Raw genomic sequence first — 11,160 nt, forward strand, 5'->3', positions numbered from 1 at the left:
AGCCTAATGCTGGGTAGACCTGTTGCCCTCGGCCGGCAGTGTTACCGGCCGGCCTAATGCTGGGTAGACCTGTTGCCCTCGGCCGGCCTTTGTACCTGACGGCCGAATGCTGGGTAGACCTGTTGCCCTCGGCCGGCCTTTGTACGTGGCAGCCTAATGCTGGGTAGACCTGTTGCCCTCGGCCGGCCTTTGTACCTGACGGCCGAATGCTGGGTAGACCTGTTGCCCTCTGCCGGCCGGCCTAATGCTGGGTAGACCTGTTGCCCTCGGCCGGCCTTTGGACGTGGCGGCCTAATGCTGGGTAGACCTGTTGCCCTCGGCCGGCCTTTGGACGTGGCGGCCGAATGCTGGGTAGACCTGTTGCCCTCGGCCGGCCTTTGGACGTGGCGGCCGAATGCTGGGTAGACCTGTTGCCCTCGGCCGGCCTTTGGACGTGGCGGCCTAATGCTGGGTAGACCTGTTGCCCTCGGCCGGCCTTTGGACGTGGCGGCCGAATGCTGGGTAGACCTGTTGCCCTCGGCCGGCCTTTGGACGTGGCGGCCTAATGCTGGGTAGACCTGTTGCCCTCGGCCGGCCTTTGGACGTGGCGGCCTAATGCTGGGTAGACCTGTTGCCCTCGGCCGGCAGTGTTACCGGCCGGCCTAATGCTGGGTAGACCTGTTGCCCTCGGCCCGCCGTGTTACCGGCCAGCCTAATGCTGGGTAGACCTGTTGCCCTCGGCCGGCCTTTGTACCTGACGGCCGAATGCTGGGTAGACCTGTTGCCCTCTGCCGGCCGTCTTTCCGGCTGGCCTAATGCTGGGTAGACCTGTTGCCCTCGGCCGGCCCTGGTACCGGCCGGCATAATGCTGGGTAGACCTGTTGCCCTCGGCCGGTCTTTGTCTGTGGCCGCCCGCGGCGTGGTAGTCCTGTTACCGTCGGCCGGCCTTGCAGCCCGGCCGCCGCGCGATGGCGCCCCGTCTCTTCCATCGGACGCGCGGCCCCCTTGTCGTCTCTGCAGCGGCGAGCACGCCTTCGGCGGTCGGCCTGCACGTCCGGCATGACCGCGGGCACTGGCAGCCCAGCAGGCAGCCCTGCTCTCGCGTCTTCTTCCCCCCGGCGAAAGGCGGGGCGTGAAGGCGGGCGACTTTCGGTCCCAGCCGTGCCCAGGTGTCCCTGCCGGCTCCGTGCGCCAGCATCCACTGGCGAGCTCCGCCGGCCTCTTCCCCAGCCGCGGCCCCTGTCCGCTCCGCCGTCATGGTGCCGGCACCCCACTTCCCCAAGCGCTCCCCGACAGGAGCAGGCAGCGTTGTCGCGCCCCCTCCCCGTGCTCGAATGGACCGCGGCCCTGCTCCGGGCTTCATTTCTGCAGCGCGCTCGCTCGCTCGCTCGCTCGCGCGCTCCCTCCCTCCCCCCCCCCTCCCCCCTCCCCCCGGCCGCCCACCCGCCGCGCTGCCGCCCTGCCGCAGGCTTGAGCGCCGCCGGGGCGGAGGAGGAAGGAACGCCACCCAAGCAAAAGGCTCCGAGAAAGCTGAACAGAGAGCTTCTTTGGCCAGGGACAGACGGCGCCAATCATCCCGCCGCCATCCCTGCTTGTGCACCAGGCTCTCCGCCTGCCGACCTCGGCATCAGCCTCCCGCCGCCGCCGTGTAAACTGCCCGGTGGGACCGTGGGCGGGGGCAGGAAGAGGCTGAAAGTGCTGCCAGGGAGGCTGATGGCGGAGGGCGGGGTCGCCCCCAACCGACAATGGGCAGGGCCCGAGGCAGTCTGAAAGCGCTGCCAGGGAGGCTGATGGCGGAGGGCGGGGTCGCCCCCAACCGACAATGGGCAGGGCACGAGACCGTCTGAAAGCGCTGCCAGGGAGGCTGAGGGCGGGGGGCGGGGCGCCCCCAACCGACAATGGGCAGGGCCCGAGGCAGTCTGAAAGCGCTGCCAGGGAGGCTAAGGGCGGGGGGCGGGGCGCCCCCAGCCGACAATGGGCAGGGGCCCGAGAGAGTCTGAAAGCGCTGCCAGGGAGGCTGACGGCGGGGGGCAGGGCGCCCCCAGCCGACAATGGGCAGGGGCGGGGAAAGTCTGAAAGCGCTGCATGGGAGGTTGATGGCGGAGGGCGGGCTCGCCCCCAGCGTTAATGGGTGGCTGCGGAAGACGGGGCAGGGACAGGGAGAGGGCAGGCGGCTTCGTGCCGGCCCCGGGCGCCTCGACAGCGAGCCCTCACGGCCCCCCAAACCCGCGCCGAGGCCCCAAGAGCTCTGCAGACCTTCCGCGGAAGAACCGGCCCGAAAGCGGCCACCCGCTTGCCGACGGCGGCGCCGGTCGCCTCGATGCAGCCGCCTCCGTGGGGCGGGAAGGGGCAGGGCGAGTTGTGCCAGGGCGCGGCGGCTTTGGGCCGAGTTTCGCTGCACGTACGTGCTTCCCCTGGCTGTGCTGCGGCCCGTGAGGTTCTGTTTTGTGGGGGGGGGGGGGCTCTGTAGGTAGGGTCTCTGGGGGACGGGGGAGGAGGCGTGGGGTAGGGAGGACGCCGTTTGGGGGGGTCAGTGTGTCAGCAGGGCGAGAACCGGGCACAGGCCCTCCGTCAGCTCGGCTGTGGGCCCAAAGGGATCACAAATAAGATTTGGCAAGAGTTTTGTTTTCCGGAAAAGATTTTCTTTCCGAGTAAATAGAAGAGGCAATCATTCAAAAAAGGCAAAGAGGAAATGAAACAAATCAAATCAAATCAAATCAAAACAAAACAAAACAAAACAAAACGAAATAAAATAAAATAATAAAATGAAATGAAAAGAAATGAAATGAAATGATGAAATAAAATGTTGTCGAAAATATGTCTTGGTCTTGAAATCGATTCTGCCGGGCGGGGCAAGGCTGCTGGAGCACTTGGGCTCCGGAGCGTTAAGAGGCTGTGGGGTTTCCCCGGCTCCGAGATGGTACAAGGATGCCTCGTCTACCCGGATCCGCGAAACGTGGCCCGTCCCGCGGCGGCCAGGTCGACGCGGCTCCGGGGCCGGTGGCGTGGGACCGCCGTCGCCGGCGAAGGCGCAGCGGCGGCGGCCGTGGCCGCGACGACCAGGTCTACACGACTCCGGGAAACTTGGCCGGTCCCGCGGCGGCCAGGTCTACTGGGCTCCGGGATGGGCGGCCGCCGTGGCCGCGGCGACCAGGTCTACCCGCCTCCGGGACCGGCGGCGTGGGTCCGCCGTCGAGGGCGAGGGCGCTGCGACGGCCGCGGCGACCGGGTCTACCTAGCTCCGGTGCGACCCGGGCTGCGTGCAGCATGGCGAAGGTAGACCTGTGGTCCGCATCACGGCGTGGGCAGACCTGGTGTCCGCAGCATGGAGCGGGTAGACATGTTGTCCGCCGCATGGAGTGGGTAGACCTGTTGTCCGCGTAATGGAGTAGTTAGACCTGGTGTCCGCAGCTTGGAGTGGGTAGACCTGTTGTCCGCAGCAAGCCGTGGGTAGACCTGGTGTCCGCAGCATGCCCTGGGTAGACCTGGTGTCCGCAGCTTGGTAGACCTGTTGCCCGTTTCATGGCTGGGTAGACCTGGTGTCCGCAGCAAGCCGTGGGTAGACCTGGTGTCCGCAGCTTGGTAGACCTGTTGCCCGTTTCATGGCTGGGTAGACCTGTTGTCCGCAGCATTGAGTTGGTAGACCTGGTGTCCGCAGCATGCCCTGGGTAGACCTGGTGTCCGCAGCTTGGTAGACCTGTTGCCCGTTTCATGGCTGGGTAGACCTGTTGTCCGCAGCATTGAGTTGGTAGACCTGGTGTCCGCAGCATGCCCTGGGTAGACCTGGTGTCCGCAGCTTGGTAGACCTGTTGCCCGTTTCATGGCTGGGTAGACCTGGTGTCCGCAGCAAGCCGTGAGTAGACCTGTTGCCCGTTTCATGGCTGGGTAGACCTGGTGTCCGCAGCATGCCCTGGGTAGACCTGGTGTCCGCAGCTTGGTAGACCTGTTGCCCGTTTCATGGCTGGGTAGACCTGTTGTCCGCAGCATGCCCTGGGTAGACCTGGTGTCCGCAGCTTGGTAGACCTGTTGCCCGATTCATGCCTGGGTAGACCTGTTGTCCGCAGCATTGAGTTGGTAGACCTGGTGTCCGCAGCATGCCCTGGGTAGACCTGGTGTCCGCAGCTTGGTAGACCTGTTGCCCGTTTCATGGCTGGGTAGACCTGGTGTCCGCAGCTTGGTAGACCTGTTGCCCGTTTCATGGCTGGGTAGACCTGGTGTCCGCAGCAAGCCGTGAGTAGACCTGTTGCCCGGTTCATGGCTGGGTAGACCTGGTGTCCGCAGCATGCCCTGGGTAGACCTGGTGTCCGCAGCTTGGTAGACCTGTTGCCCGTTTCATGGCTGGGTAGACCTGTTGTCCGCAGCAAGCCGTGAGTAGACCTGTTGCCCGTTTCATGGCTGGGTAGACCTGTTGTCCGCAGCATGCCCTGGGTAGACCTGGTGTCCGCAGCTTGGTAGACCTGTTGCCCGTTTCATGGCTGGGTAGACCTGTTGTCCGCAGCATTGAGTGGGTAGACCTGTTGCCCGTTTCATGGCTGGGTAGACCTGTTGTCCGCAGCAAGCCGTGGGTAGACCTGGTGTCCGCAGCTTGGTAGACCTGTTGCCCGTTTCATGGCTGGGTAGACCTGTTGTCCGCAGCATTGAGTTGGTAGACCTGGTGTCCGCTACATACCCTGGGTAGACCTGGTGTCCGCAGCTTGGTAGACCTGTTGCCCGTTTCATGGCTGGGTAGACCTGGTGTCCGCAGCATTGAGTTGGTAGACCTGGTGTCCGCAGCATGCCCTGGGTAGACCTGGTGTCCGCAGCTTGGTAGACCTGTTGCCCGATTCATGGCTGGGTAGACCTGTTGTCCGCAGCAAGCCGTGAGTAGACCTGTTGCCCGTTTCATGGCTGGGTAGACCTGGTGTCCGCAGCATGCCCTGGGTAGACCTGGTGTCCGCAGCTTGGTAGACCTGTTGCCCGTTTCATGGCTGGGTAGACCTGTTGTCCGCAGCAAGCCGTGGGTAGACCTGGTGTCCGCAGCTTGGTAGACCTGTTGCCCGTTTCATGGCTGGGTAGACCTTGTGTCCGCAGCATTGAGTTGGTAGACCTGGTGTCCGCAGCATGCCCTGGGTAGACCTGGTGTCGGCAGCTTGGTAGACCTGTTGCCCGTTTCATGGCTGGGTAGACCTGTTGTCCGCAGCATTGAGTTGGTAGACCTGTTGCCCGTTTCATGGCTGGGTAGACCTGGTGTCCGCAGCTTGGTAGACCTGTTGCCCGTTTCATGGCTGGGTAGACCTGGTGTCCGCAGCAAGCCGTGAGTAGACCTGGTGCCCGTTTCATGGCTGGGTAGACCTGTTGTCCGCAGCAAGCCGTGGGTAGACCTGGTGTCCGCAGCTTGGTAGACCTGTTGCCCGATTCATGGCTGGGTAGACCTGTTGTCCGCAGCATTGAGTGGGTAGACCTGGTGTCCGCAGCATGCCCTGGGTAGACCTGGTGTCCGCAGCTTGGTAGACCTGTTGCCCGTTTCATGGCTGGGTAGACCTGGTGTCCGCAGCAAGCCGTGGGTAGACCTGGTGTCCGCAGCATGCCCTGGGTAGACCTGGTGTCCGCAGCTTGGTAGACCTGTTGCCCGTTTCATGGCTGGGTAGACCTGGTGTCCGCAGCATTGAGTTGGTAGACCTGTTGCCCGTTTCATGGCTGGGTAGACCTGGTGTCCGCAGCAAGCCGTGAGTAGACCTGTTGCCCGTTTCATGGCTGGGTAGACCTGGTGTCCGCAGCATGCCCTGGGTAGACCTGGTGTCCGCAGCTTGGTAGACCTGTTGCCCGTTTCATGGCTGGGTAGACCTGTTGTCCGCAGCAAGCCGTGGGTAGACCTGGTGTCCGCAGCATGCCCTGGGTAGACCTGGTGTCCGCAGCTTGGTAGACCTGTTGCCCGTTTCATGGCTGGGTAGACCTGGTGTCCGCAGCAAGCCGTGGGTAGACCTGGTGTCCGCAGCATGCCCTGGGTAGACCTGGTGTCCGCAGCTTGGTAGACCTGTTGCCCGTTTCATGGCTGGGTAGACCTGTTGTCCGCAGCAAGCCGTGAGTAGACCTGTTGCCCGTTTCATGGCTGGGTAGACCTGGTGTCCGCAGCATGCCCTGGGTAGACCTGGTGTCCGCAGCTTGGTAGACCTGTTGCCCGTTTCATGGCTGGGTAGACCTGTTGTCCGCAGCAAGCCGTGGGTAGACCTGGTGTCCGCAGCTTGGTAGACCTGTTGCCCGATTCATGCCTGGGTAGACCTGTTGTCCGCAGCATTGAGTGGGTAGACCTGGTGTCCGCAGCATGCCCTGGGTAGACCTGTTGTCCGCAGCTTGGTAGACCTGTTGCCCGTTTCATGGCTGGGTAGACCTGTTGTCCGCAGCAAGCCGTGAGTAGACCTGTTGCCCGTTTCATGGCTGGGTAGACCTGGTGTCCGCAGCATGCCCTGGGTAGACCTGGTGTCCGCAGCTTGGTAGACCTGTTGCCCGTTTCATGGCTGGGTAGACCTGGTGTCCGCAGCAAGCCGTGGGTAGACCTGGTGTCCGCAGCATGCCCTGGGTAGACCTGGTGTCCGCAGCTTGGTAGACCTGTTGCCCGTTTCATGGCTGGGTAGACCTGTTGTCCGCAGCAAGCCGTGGGTAGACCTGGTGTCCGGAGCTTGGTAGACCTGTTGCCCGATTCATGGCTGGGTAGACCTGTTGTCCGCAGCATTGAGTGGGTAGACCTGGTGTCCGCAGCATGCCCTGGGTAGACCTGGTGTCCGCAGCTTGGTAGACCTGTTGCCCGTTTCATGGCAGGGTAGACCTGTTGTCCGCAGCAAGCCGTGAGTAGACCTGTTGCCCGTTTCATGGCTGGGTAGACCTGGTGTCCGCAGCAAGCCGTGGGTAGACCTGGTGTCCGCAGCTTGGTAGACCTGTTGCCCGTTTCATGGCTGGGTAGACCTGTTGTCCGCAGCAAGCCGTGGGTAGACCTGGTGTCCGCAGCTTGGTAGACCTGTTGCCCGATTCATGCCTGGGTAGACCTGTTGTCCGCAGCATTGAGTGGGTAGACCTGGTGTCCGCAGCATGCCCTGGGTAGACCTGTTGTCCGCAGCTTGGTAGACCTGTTGCCCGTTTCATGGCTGGGTAGACCTGTTGTCCGCAGCAAGCCGTGAGTAGACCTGTTGCCCGTTTCATGGCTGGGTAGACCTGGTGTCCGCAGCATGCCCTGGGTAGACCTGGTGTCGGCAGCTTGGTAGACCTGTTGCCCGTTTCATGGCTGGGTAGACCTGGTGTCCGCAGCAAGCCGTGGGTAGACCTGGTGTCCGCAGCATGCCCTGGGTAGACCTGGTGTCCGCAGCTTGGTAGACCTGTTGCCCGTTTCATGGCTGGGTAGACCTGGTGTCCGCAGCAAGCCGTGGGTAGACCTGGTGTCCGCAGCATGCCCTGGGTAGACCTGGTGTCCGCAGCTTGGTAGACCTGTTGCCCGTTTCATGGCTGGGTAGACCTGTTGTCCGCAGCAAGCCGTGGGTAGACCTGGTGTCCTCAGCATGCCCTGGGTAGACCTGGTGTCCGCAGCTTGGTAGACCTGTTGCCCGTTTCATGCCCTGGGTAGACCTGGTGTCCGCAGCTTGGTAGACCTGTTGCCCGATTCATGCCTGGGTAGACCTGTTGCCCGCAGCATTGAGTTGGTAGACCTGTTGCCCGTTTCATGGCTGGGTAGACCTGGTGTCCGCAGCATTGAGTTGGTAGACCTGGTGTCCGCAGCATGCCCTGGGTAGACCTGGTGTCCGCAGCTTGGTAGACCTGTTGCCCGTTTCATGGCTGGGTAGACCTGTTGTCCGCAGCATTGAGTTGGTAGACCTGGTGTCCGCAGCATGCCCTGGGTAGACCTGGTGTCCGCAGCTTGGTAGACCTGTTGCCCGTTTCATGGCTGGGTAGACCTGGTGTCCGCAGCTTGGTAGACCTGTTGCCTGTTTCATGGCTGGGTAGACCTGGTGTCCGCAGCAAGCCGTGGGTAGACCTGGTGTCCGCAGCATGCCCTGGGTAGACCTGGTGTCCGCAGCTTGGTAGACCTGTTGCCCGTTTCATGGCTGGGTAGACCTGGTGTCCGCAGCAAGCCGTGAGTAGACCTGTTGCCCGTTTCATGGCTGGGTAGACCTGTTGTCCGCAGCATGCCCTGGGTAGACCTGTTGTCCGCAGCTTGGTAGACCTGTTGCCCGTTTCATGGCTGGGTAGACCTGTTGTCCGCAGCAAGCCGTGAGTAGACCTGTTGCCCGTTTCATGGCTGGGTAGACCTGGTGTCCGCAGCATGCCCTGGGTAGACCTGGTGTCCGCAGCTTGGTAGACCTGTTGCCCGTTTCATGGCTGGGTAGACCTGTTGTCCGCAGCAAGCCGTGAGTAGACCTGTTGCCCGTTTCATGGCTGGGTAGACCTGGTGTCCGCAGCATGCCCTGGGTAGACCTGGTGTCCGCAGCTTGGTAGACCTGTTGCCCGTTTCATGGCTGGGTAGACCTGTTGTCCGCAGCATTGAGTGGGTAGACCTGTTGCCCGTTTCATGGCTGGGTAGACCTGTTGTCCGCAGCAAGCCGTGGGTAGACCTGGTGTCCGGAGCTTGGTAGACCTGTTGCCCGATTCATGCCTGGGTAGACCTGTTGTCCGCAGCATTGAGTGGGTAGACCTGGTGTCCGCAGCATGCCCTGGGTAGACCTGGTGTCCGCAGCTTGGTAGACCTGTTGCCCGTTTCATGGCTGGGTAGACCTGTTGTCCGCAGCAAGCCGTGAGTAGACCTGTTGCCCGTTTCATGGCTGGGTAGACCTGGTGTCCGCAGCAAGCCGTGGGTAGACCTGGTGTCCGCAGCATGCCCTGGGTAGACCTGGTGTCCGCAGCTTGGTAGACCTGTTGCCCGTTTCATGGCTGGGTAGACCTGGTGTCCGCAGCAAGCCGTGGGTAGACCTGGTGTCCGCAGCATGCCCTGGGTAGACCTGGTGTCCGCAGCTTGGTAGACCTGTTGCCCGTTTCATGGCTGGGTAGACCTGTTGTCCGCAGCAAGCCGTGGGTAGACCTGGTGTCCTCAGCATGCCCTGGGTAGACCTGGTGTCCGCAGCTTGGTAGACCTGTTGCCCGTTTCATGCCCTGGGTAGACCTGGTGTCCGCAGCTTGGTAGACCTGTTGCCCGATTCATGCCTGGGTAGACCTGTTGCCCGCAGCATTGAGTTGGTAGACCTGTTGCCCGTTTCATGGCTGGGTAGACCTGGTGTCCGCAGCATTGAGTTGGTAGACCTGGTGTCCGCAGCATGCCCTGGGTAGACCTGGTGTCCGCAGCTTGGTAGACCTGTTGCCCGTTTCATGGCTGGGTAGACCTGGTGTCCGCAGCATTGAGTTGGTAGACCTGGTGTCCGCAGCATGCCCTGGGTAGACCTGGTGTCCGCAGCTTGGTAGACCTGTTGCCCGTTTCATGGCTGGGTAGACCTGGTGTCCGCAGCTTGGTAGACCTGTTGCCTGTTTCATGGCTGGGTAGACCTGGTGTCCGCAGCAAGCCGTGGGTAGACCTGGTGTCCGCAGCATGCCCTGGGTAGACCTGGTGTCCGCAGCTTGGTAGACCTGTTGCCCGTTTCATGGCTGGGTAGACCTGTTGTCCGCAGCAAGCCGTGAGTAGACCTGTTGCCCGTTTCATGGCTGGGTAGACCTGGTGTCCGCAGCATGCCCTGGGTAGACCTGGTGTCCGCAGCTTGGTAGACCTGTTGCCCGTTTCATGGCTGGGTAGACCTGTTGTCCGCAGCAAGCCGTGGGTAGACCTGGTGTCCGCAGCATGCCCTGGGTAGACCTGGTGTCCGCAGCCTGGTAGACCTGTTGCCCGTTTCATGGCTGGGTAGACCTGGTGTCCGCAGCAAGCCGTGGGTAGACCTGGTGTCCGCAGCATGCCCTGGGTAGACCTGGTGTCCGCAGCTTGGTAGACCTGTTGCCCGTTTCATGGCTGGGTAGACCTGGTGTCCGCAGCAAGCCGTGAGTAGACCTGTTGCCCGTTTCATGGCTGGGTAGACCTGTTGTCCGCAGCATGCCCTGGGTAGACCTGTTGTCCGCAGCTTGGTAGACCTGTTGCCCGTTTCATGGCTGGGTAGACCTGGTGTCCGCAGCATGCCCTGGGTAGACCTGGTGTCCGCAGCTTGGTAGACCTGTTGCCCGTTTCATGGCTGGGTAGACCTGGTGTCCGCAGCAAGCCGTGGGTAGACCTGGTGTCCGCAGCTTGGTAGACCTGTTGCCCGATTCATGCCTGGGTAGACCTGTTGTCCGCAGCAAGCCGTGGGTAGACCTGGTGTCCGCAGCTTGGTAGACCTGTTGCCCGTTTCATGGCTGGGTAGACCTGTTGTCCGCAGCATTGAGTTGGTAGACCTGTTGCCCGTTTCATGGCTGGGTAGACCTGGTGTCCGCAGCATTGAGTGAGTAGACCTGTTGCCCGTTTCATGGCTGGGTAGACCTGGTGTCCGCAGCTTGGTAGACCTGTTGCCCGTTTCATGGCTGGGTAGACCTGTTGTCCGCAGCAAGCCGTGGGTAGACCTGGTGTCCGCAGCTTGGTAGACCTGTTGCCCGTTTCATGGCTGGGTAGACCTGTTGTCCGCAGCATTGAGTTGGTAGACCTGTTGTCCGCAGCAAGCCGTGGGTAGACCTGGTGTCCGCAGCATGCCCTGGGTAGACCTGGTGTCCGCAGCTTGGTAGACCTGTTGCCCGATTCATGCCTGGGTAGACCTGTTGTCCGCAGCAAGCCGTGGGTAGACCTGGTGTCCGCAGCATGCCCTGGGTAGACCTGGTGTCCGCAGCTTGGTAGACCTGTTGCCCGTTTCATGGCTGGGTAGACCTGGTGTCCGCAGCATTGAGTTGGTAGACCTGTTGCCCGTTTCATGGCTGGGTAGACCTGGTGTCCGCAGCAAGCCGTGAGTAGACCTGTTGCCCGTTTCATGGCTGGGTAGACCTGGTGTCCGCAGCATGCCCTGGGTAGACCTGGTGTCCGCAGCTTGGTAGACCTGTTGCCCGTTTCATGGCTGGGTAGACCTGTTGTCCGCAGCAAGCCGTGGGTAGACCTGGTGTCCGCAGCATGCCCTGGGTAGACCTGGTGTCCGCAGCTTGGTAGACCTGTTGCCCGTTTCATGGCTGGGTAGACCTGGTGTCCGCAGCAAGCCGTGGGTAGACCTGGTGTCCGCAGCATGC

The sequence above is a fragment of the Sturnus vulgaris genome, unplaced genomic scaffold (assembly GCF_052056855.1).
Source record: "Sturnus vulgaris isolate bStuVul1 unplaced genomic scaffold, bStuVul1.hap1 Scaffold_157, whole genome shotgun sequence".
Lineage (NCBI taxonomy): Eukaryota > Metazoa > Chordata > Aves > Passeriformes > Sturnidae > Sturnus > Sturnus vulgaris.